We start from the raw sequence: 8,546 nt of genomic DNA, 5'->3' as shown, positions 1-8,546 counted from the left end.
TTTAGGAGTAGGGTTAGAGTTAGGTTATGGTTAGGTCATGGTTAGGGTTAGGGTAAGGGTTAAGGTTAGGCATTTAGGTTTGATGGTTAAGGTTAGGGTTAGGGGCTAGGGAATGCATTATGTCAATGACTGGTCCCCACAAAGATAGCCAGACACGACTGTGTGTGTGTGTGTGTGTGTGTGTGTGTGTGTGTGTGTGTGTGTGTGTGTGTGTGTGTGTGTGTGTGTGTGTGTGTGTGTGTGTGTGTGTGTGTGTGTGTGTGTGTGTGTGTGTGTGTGTGTGTGCCCATGCATTAATCAGTTGAGCACACTTTTTCCACTGCCATGCATGTTTGGTGGGTTTACTCTCATGTGGAAACCTGTTCCACTCCACGCGTTCTCTCACTCTTTTCTTGTCTTCCTCAGTTCTCCGACACCCACACACCCCCCCCCACACACACACACACACACACACACACACACACACAGAGACATTCTTCGTTCACAGCGGACAGCACTTCCTCCCTTGCTTGACGTTACATAAGCGCAAAGAGGCTGAATGGAAACTGGTGATAAGCTGATGTTTTATCACGAGGACCGAGGCAGTGACCATGCGAGTGTGGGTGGGACACGCTGTCCGTGGGTGTACATGAGGGGGGAAAACATCCTCTAAACAACTAATTACCACCACCACCACCCACATCGCCACCGCAATGTCAGCAACCCTGGCTTTTAGCTCAAATGTAGGTCACAACACGGAAAACCTCCCCCACTGCCACCAAAATATCAAACTTGATTGGGACAGAAGTAGACTGATGTGATGACAGAAGGTCTTTCAACTTTATTTTTGGGTCAGACCTCGCTGTAATCACTTCCTCCTTCCTCGGAGTGACTTACTGCTCTGAGATGTAGCAGAAGGTTAGTTCTTCTTTTACTGGAAAGGAATGGGTTAAGTTGCCACAGCTAGAGCTGTGAAATCTGAGAAGTGAACGGAGAGAGGGAGAAGGAAGGGGAGGTTTCTGTGGACCAAAGAAAAAGAGGAAGACCCAGAGCGCAACCCTTTGCCCTCCTCCTCCTCTCTGACAGCTCTTTGCCTCGCTGCCGACTTTCTTCTCCTTTTCCGTTTTCTCTGTCTTGAGTCTGTTTTTGTTAGTGGCCGTTACATCTTTGAGGGGTTAGCAGGTCTCCTCCGAGCTCGTGAGTCGATTTCATGCCCGAGACGACACCTGTGCAGACGTGTGTGTGTTTGCTCGGCTCGGTTTCTCATGCCGGGGACGCTTTTTTGGGGTTACACTGTTCCAGACAAGGTTCTTTCCCTCCTGGTGTTAAAGCTCAGCAGTAAGCATTTCCCACTTCCTGTGCAGCGCTGAATCAGCCTCCAAGAATGTACGAGCACTGACTCACACTTCCTCCTGGATATGACACAGCTTCCTCTCCTCCGCCAACTGATTTAGCCTTTCTCTCCTCCCTCCACCCATCTTCCTTTCACTCCCACCCCCACCACCACCACCACCGCCGCCGCTGCCGCCGCCGCCCAACCTCCTTCCTCTAACAGTTTAATGTCCGAGTGGAATAAGTGACTCCCGCCTCAGCGTGCATGTTATGTTTGCTGAAAGGCAGTTCATTGACGGACCCAAGCCGGGCGGTGAGGAGGGATAAGTCACTCGTCTCAGTCATCAAACCTCTGAGTCATTTGAGTTTAATTTGCCCCATCTATATTTAGATGCTTGGGCCTGGCCTCATGATCACTCATTGGAGCCGAACAGATGGGTCTCTGTTGCCTCGCTAAAGCTAACAACAGGTCCGCCATTAGCGTCTCCTGGGCAGGTGAACTGCAGTTCAAATCTTATTAAAACAATTAACCAAAAGCCCAGTAAAGTATGGAGGATTATCTGTAACAGATCAACTCAAGAACTGTCTATAATACATGTCTGAATGCTGATTCAGCAGCATTATTGTTATCAGGACTTGGTTCAATATGCTTTGACTTATTTATCTTTTTTCAACATAACATACTATGACTTTTTATGACTTTTACATACTTTTCTATCACTTTACCCAACATACTATACTGTGACTTTCTAAATAATTAACCATATATTAACCATGTCATAGACCACGTGCATGTCAACACGTACATATACTTGTCTACTTCTAGCCAATGTGCTCATTTAAGCATAGGGCTTATACATTTGGCTCATTGAGCCTCCAAATGACAAAGCCACAAGCATTCCTTCATTGACAACCCTTGTTAAACATCCTCGACATTTCTGGACAAAAGCACAGAGTACCAGTTTTTCAAATAGCTGTTTGTGTTTTATTTTTCTTTATTTCTACATTAAAAGCCAATGGAGCCATCTTTACGTCGTCTTCAGGGTTCTTCCACTTCCAAATGCTACCCCTCATTCAAACATAAACCTGCAGATGGCATTCAAACTTTAGACCGTTCCCAAAACCTTCAGCTGTGTGAAGTTCTTCTTTCAGGCTTTTTATGCATTCATAATGTTTGTGGTTTGACTGTTTTCAACATACTTCATCTGGTGGCACAGGGACTCAGTGGTAAGCACCAGCAGGTAGGTACTGCAGACTCCCCCTTGGTTCGCTTCCCATCATGGGCTAATATAGGCGATATTAGTTTGTATCACTTTTTCAACGTACTATACTCTGACTTCTTTCGACATACTACACTACAACTTTTTCTGACTTATTTTGACATACTGTACAATGATTTTTTTTATCACTATTTTCAAATACTACACTACAGTATGACTTTTTTTCAATATTGCATGACTTTTCTCGACACAATATGACTTATTACTCACTTTTTTTTGGTATACTATACTACTACTTTTTATCACCTTTTCGACATACTATACTATGACTTTTTGTCTATTTTTCAACACACTATACTATGACTTTTTGTCTATTCTTCGACACACTATACTATGACTTTTCATCACCTTTTCAACATACTATACTGTATATTTTTGTTTTTTTTCAACAGACTATATCATGACTTTTTCTGACTTTTTTCAAAATACTCTACTATTTTCTTGTTTTGACACACTATACTATGACTTCATTCGACATAGTATACTTTGACTTTTATGACCTTTTTCGACTTGCTATACTAAATACTTTTTAAGACTTTGCGACATACAGTCTGACTTTGTCCACCTGGTGTCTGTGTTCGTTTTTGGGGTGTGACCAACAAATGTTAGTACAAACCATTAAAGTGAGAACTAAGGAATAGCTCACAAGGATAAGCAGCACACTCGTATCATGCTAATAAATTGGAAATGCAAAGCAGAAAACCTTTAGTTTTTTCTTTTTGCTGTCCTTCGTAATGTGAACAATGAATATAACATTGAACCATTGTATTTCAGTTTTGCAAAAAGGTCATCAAACTTCTGCGGACGTGATGAAAGTTTGAGGTTTAAGGTTCAAACCTCTTAAAGGACCAGTGAACGTTGAGAGCTAACACTGGAGAGAAGGGAAGAGAAGACAAATACACAGTGAAAAATGTAAAGTGTGGAAGATTATGTAACTGAGTGTGATGGAAAGCCAAACCGGTTCTCTGTTAATTTCTTATAAGCAGTTTATTATGACATTTTTGACATGCTACACTGTGACTTTTTGTGACTTTTTGAGATACTTTATAGACTGCTTAAAGATTTCTGACAATACCTTTTTGACATGTTATACTATGACTTTTTTTGTGATATTATTTTTTGGGCATTTTAGGCCTTTATTTGCATCGGACAGCTGAAGACATGAAAGGGCATGACATGCATCAAAGGGCCGCTGGTCAGAGTCAAACCCTGGCCCGCTGCGTCGAGGAGCTGAACTCCATTCGGGCTCCTGCTCGACCAACTGAGCCATCTGGGCACATGTTGACATTTTAACTTTTTTAACTTTTTTGACACGCTATAATATAACTTATTTCGACTGTTTTAAACATACTATACTATGAGTTTTTTAACATGTTATACTATGACTTTTTTTTTTACTTTTTACAATGTTTCATACTATGACTTTTTTACTGTTCAATAACTTTTTTATCACATTTCTTCGACTTTTTTGACCTTCTATGACTTTGTTTTAACTTTTTTGACATACTACACTATACATTTTTTCAATGTTTTTGACATACTATAACAAGACTTTTTTTTTATAACTTTTTTCAACATACTATACTATGACTTTTTTTTTTACTTTGTACAAAGACTTTTTTTTACTTCTTTAGACCTACCATATGACTTTTTAAGACTTTTTTGACATACTATATTGTGACTTTTTCTAAATTGTATGGACATTGTATACTATAACTTTTTTCAACATGTCATACTATGATTTTTTGACGTACTATGACTTTGTTTCGACTTCTTTATCACTTTTTTCAACATACTATAATGACTTATTCAAGATTGTTTTCAAAATACTATACTAAGACTTTTTTTTTCATCTTTCAATTTACTATACGACTTTTTTAATGCATGGACATACTATACTATGACTTTTTTCAACTTTCTTCTGACTTGTTCAACGTACTATACCATGACATTTGATGAAATTTATGGACATTCTATACTGTGACTTTCTGTTCTATACTATGACCTTTTTTTAAACTTTTTAAACATACAGTACTTTGCCCTTTTTTTAAAACTTTTTTAAGCATGCTATACTTAGAGGTACTCAGGTACTCTAGTCCAGTTCAGTTCAATAAGTGAGATAAGCTAAGTTCCTAACATAATCTATACATTGTCCTCACACTTTCTAGAACAACTCCTGTTTATTTTGGACATTTAAAACCTCTATGAAATAAAGTGATGCAGATAGTTTGGTATTATTTGTCCAGGTTTGGACACATCTGCCACTGAGATTTCTACCAATGAATTTTATCCTTGTAGCAATGAATAAATGACATTTAAGGAATTCAACAATGCTTCACCTTCAAACCATGTCCACCAACAGACTGCAGTTGATGTAGGAACTCTAAAACCCTTCACAGTAAATGTGTGTAACCAGGGTCATTTTTTGAAATATTTTAAATGACACTTTCAGTCCTTTACATGCAAACTCCTTTTGCCTCCATTGTTTTGAGGCACAAATCTCAGAGATGAGATAATGTCAATTTTATTGAGTAATTGGATTGAACTGACTCTGCTTTGTGCCAGTTGATTGTAACAGGAGCTCTCTTTTGATTTTGAATTTTTTAGCAGTGTGTGCCCTCAAAACATAGAAAAGTCAGAAATCAATCGTGTCTTGACAGTTTTATTTCAACAATTTTAGGTCAATGCCACTGAAGATTAGAACTCTTTTGCCAAAATCAGACCCCCCCACACACACAGCCAAGGAAACAGTTGATTTGTAAATTGGGATACACTTTACTTCAGGCTGTCTACTACATAAGAGTGACGTGACACTGTCTTGGACGTGTCATAAACATTATAAACAAGTCATGAACGCTTATGACATAACGCTTCTTTCTTTGGAGGGAGCTCAAACTCTGTTTTTCTCAGCGACAGCCCAGAAACCTGATTGAGCTAGAGAAGATCTGTGTGGAGGAGGGGGCCAAAAACCCTTCTGCAGGGTGTCAAACCTGGTGAAAAACTACAGGAAACGTTTGACCTCTGGAACTGCCAACAAAGGCTACTTTACCAAATATTAACATTGATTTTCTCAGGTGTTCAAATACGTATTTGCAGCTGCATCATACAAATAAATAGTTAAAAAATCATACATTGTGATTTTTTTTTTTGACAATTTCAGACCCTCCATGATTTCTAAGTGGGAGAACTTGCAAAACAGCAGGGTGTTCAAATACTTATTTTCCTCACTGTACCTTTAAGTAAAGTGTTACCGAACATTGGCAACCAAAAGATGTTTTACTGTTCTTCGTTAACAGAAATGATAATTTCTCCAAGCCAAGTTCCCATTTAAACTTTAAAGATACAGTATAATATGTAATGTTTCTACATTCTACTTTGAGAATCAGATGCTTAGCGATAAGGAAATTCTCATGATTTTATTCCAGAATCATCTGGATTTTAAAGAGACATTGCTGTCAATTGGGTCTCTTCTAAGGATATAAAAACATACTTATTTGGACAAGGTGATGGCTTTTGTGATTCAGGAAATACATTTTAGACTTTATAATATCAGAGAATATCAAAGTTTTTTCATTTGTGAGTATAATCTCAAAAGTCATGAATTGTTTTCTCTCATCCACCGGCTACATAATCCTAGCCTAAATTTTTTTTTTACCTAAGATGGCCTTAATAGTTGTTCTTATGTGTTATCCACAGTGTCTATGCAGAAAGTATATAGCCCCCCCCCTCTGTTACCTTTCACCTCCTATCAGCCCCATCTGTAAAAGTAGGCCATTCTCTGACTACTCAAGTGTGAAGCGGAGGTCTTTTTCTCCAAGCACAGTGGAAAGTTTACCTTGTGACCAAGGTGTGCTGCTGTGCTGATTATGCAAACATCCCACAGCCAGCACCAGCCTGTATGAACACACACACACACACACACACACACACACACACACACACTCACGCACACATGCACAAACACACACACTCAAAAACATGCTCGCACACACACAAGCATGCATGCACCTGACTCACATGTGACGTCACGTGTGACAGGTGCCTCCGTGGATACAGCGGGACCCGAGGCAGCCAGTGTGTGTGTGTGTGTGTGTGCGTGCGCCTGCGTGCGTGCATGTGTGTGTGTGCTCTTTGAGTTGTTTACACACAACAGTGCGATCGTTAGAGTTTGTCACGCGTCAGGAGAACTGGGATACAGCAAGCACTAAGAGGAGCCTGGTGATGTCACATCGCCATAACCAAGGAAAATGTTGTGCAATACCTGCGTCACTGTGCACTGTACGACAGCAGGTCGGAGCTGGGAACCGGCTGGTCAACCTCCAAACAACATCTGTCACACGGAGGCTGCAGTTAGCACCGAGGCAGCGCTGGCTGTCTTACACTGCTGGTTAGTCAAGGGCCAGGGACTTATACTGCATTGGTAGGTGGAAAGCACCGAAGAGTCCAACACAGCCAGATAATGAGCGGACTCTTGGAGACTCTTCAGATGACCAAATGTTGTGGTATGTTTGTAAAAAGAAGCTGCACAACCCAGAATTCAGCTGTCTTTCCTGTATCTGTCTGTTAAACACACACACACACACACACACACACACTGTGTATGTGAAATGCAGCTTATCTTATTGGATTGCGCACTTCTACGGTAAGTCTATTGTAAAGACCGGGGGTAGGACTTGATGATCCTGGTCTTCTTCTGACCCCTTTTCAAACTAATCCATTCTCACTCCCTTGGTCGGGGGCCTTTGGCGTGTGTTAGTGACGCAAAAAGTCTCCTGTAGCATCTCAGTCAGACGCAGGGGACGTCATTTTTAAACACGCTTGCTCAGGACTCTCACTTTTTACACCATTCAGAGTGAGAACTTAGTCAGGGTTAGGTAAAGATCTTGGGTGGGGACCAAAAATGTGCGTTTAGGTGACACGTGGAACAAGAACAGGACCCTGGGTGAACGTTCTGTGTTGTTTGAACAGTTCTAGCACGTGTTCCGTTGACACGTTTTATTTCGTTATTCTATTTCTTTCATTTTACTATTTTATAAAAAAAATTCTCATCATTCAAGATAAAGATAAAGATGTGACACTCCTACTTAGAAAGAGACCACGTTTGAGTCGGTCCAGTGTGAGCCAAACGGTGTTATTGCCTTTGGATCTCCTCCTGGAGGATGAGGCCAGATCAGCCGTTCGTTTGCACGGCAGCTGGAAGATATTGCGGAAAATCGGAGATTACATTTCACATGGAAATCTATCTTTTCAGGCATCAAAGTTTGTGTCTGATACGGTAGCTTACTGAACCAATCATCGTCTGGTGTGAAGCTACTGGCAGCTTCCACTGTGGTTCAGGTGTGTGCATAGGCATGATTTAATGTTAAGTTTATGTAAAAAAATTCTATTTTGCCCAAACACCCACCAAATTTGAACCCAAAGTTAGGCCATTGGGTATGTGTGTGTGTGTGTGTGTGTGTTTCTAAATTTGCTTTTCATAGGATGGCGAAGAAATGTACTTTGCTTCTGATTGGTTAGTACTCAATGCCTTTGATGGTTGGATTAAATAAGGTTACACATTGTTTAAAAATAATATTGATGGCCGTGATCGACAGAGGGATCATCCAATCCCCAGCCAGATATTTTTTGAAAGTGTCTGCCCATTCCCTTCTCCCATGACGGCTTTTCAGATGGCTTGGTTTTAACAAACCATCTGGCCCGTAAGTCCACCAGAGACGACGTCCCACAGCACGGATATAAAATGGAAGCATCCGGGCCCTTGTGTCCCCATGAGAGATAAACTTCTTCCCCTTGGACAGGTGAAATTATGACATTATGTTGTGTCAACAGAGGCCATAAAAAAGAAGCTCTTTCACTAACATCCGTTGGAGTGGTGGAGTTTCCCTCGCTGCCCATGTTAGAGGATCACCTGTCAGGAAGAACGTTGCTTTATGACTCAAGACAAACATCAAAACC

General features: G+C 40.7%; 2 long non-coding RNA genes across 2 annotated transcripts in view; one reads left to right on the top strand and one right to left on the bottom strand.

Annotated features, from left to right (window-relative positions):
• LOC117953155 overlaps nt 1–2,236 on the bottom strand; it is an 18,654-nt gene extending 16,418 nt beyond the window's left edge. Inside the window, exon 1 of the long non-coding RNA XR_004658578.1 lies at nt 2,226–2,236. This is a non-coding gene — a long non-coding RNA (uncharacterized LOC117953155). The remainder of the gene's footprint in view (nt 1–2,225) is intronic.
• The window catches only part of LOC117953144, an 11,615-nt gene extending 3,461 nt beyond the window's left edge, over nt 1–8,154 (top strand). The window contains exons 2-3 of the long non-coding RNA XR_004658566.1: nt 4,406–4,408; nt 8,142–8,154. This is a non-coding gene — a long non-coding RNA (uncharacterized LOC117953144). The remainder of the gene's footprint in view (nt 1–4,405; nt 4,409–8,141) is intronic.
• The last annotated feature ends 392 nt before the right edge of the window (nt 8,155–8,546 follow it).

The sequence above is a fragment of the Etheostoma cragini genome, chromosome 11, assembly GCF_013103735.1.
Source record: "Etheostoma cragini isolate CJK2018 chromosome 11, CSU_Ecrag_1.0, whole genome shotgun sequence".
NCBI classification, from domain to species: domain Eukaryota; kingdom Metazoa; phylum Chordata; class Actinopteri; order Perciformes; family Percidae; genus Etheostoma; species Etheostoma cragini.
This window is presented reverse-complemented; position numbering and strand designations above follow the sequence as displayed.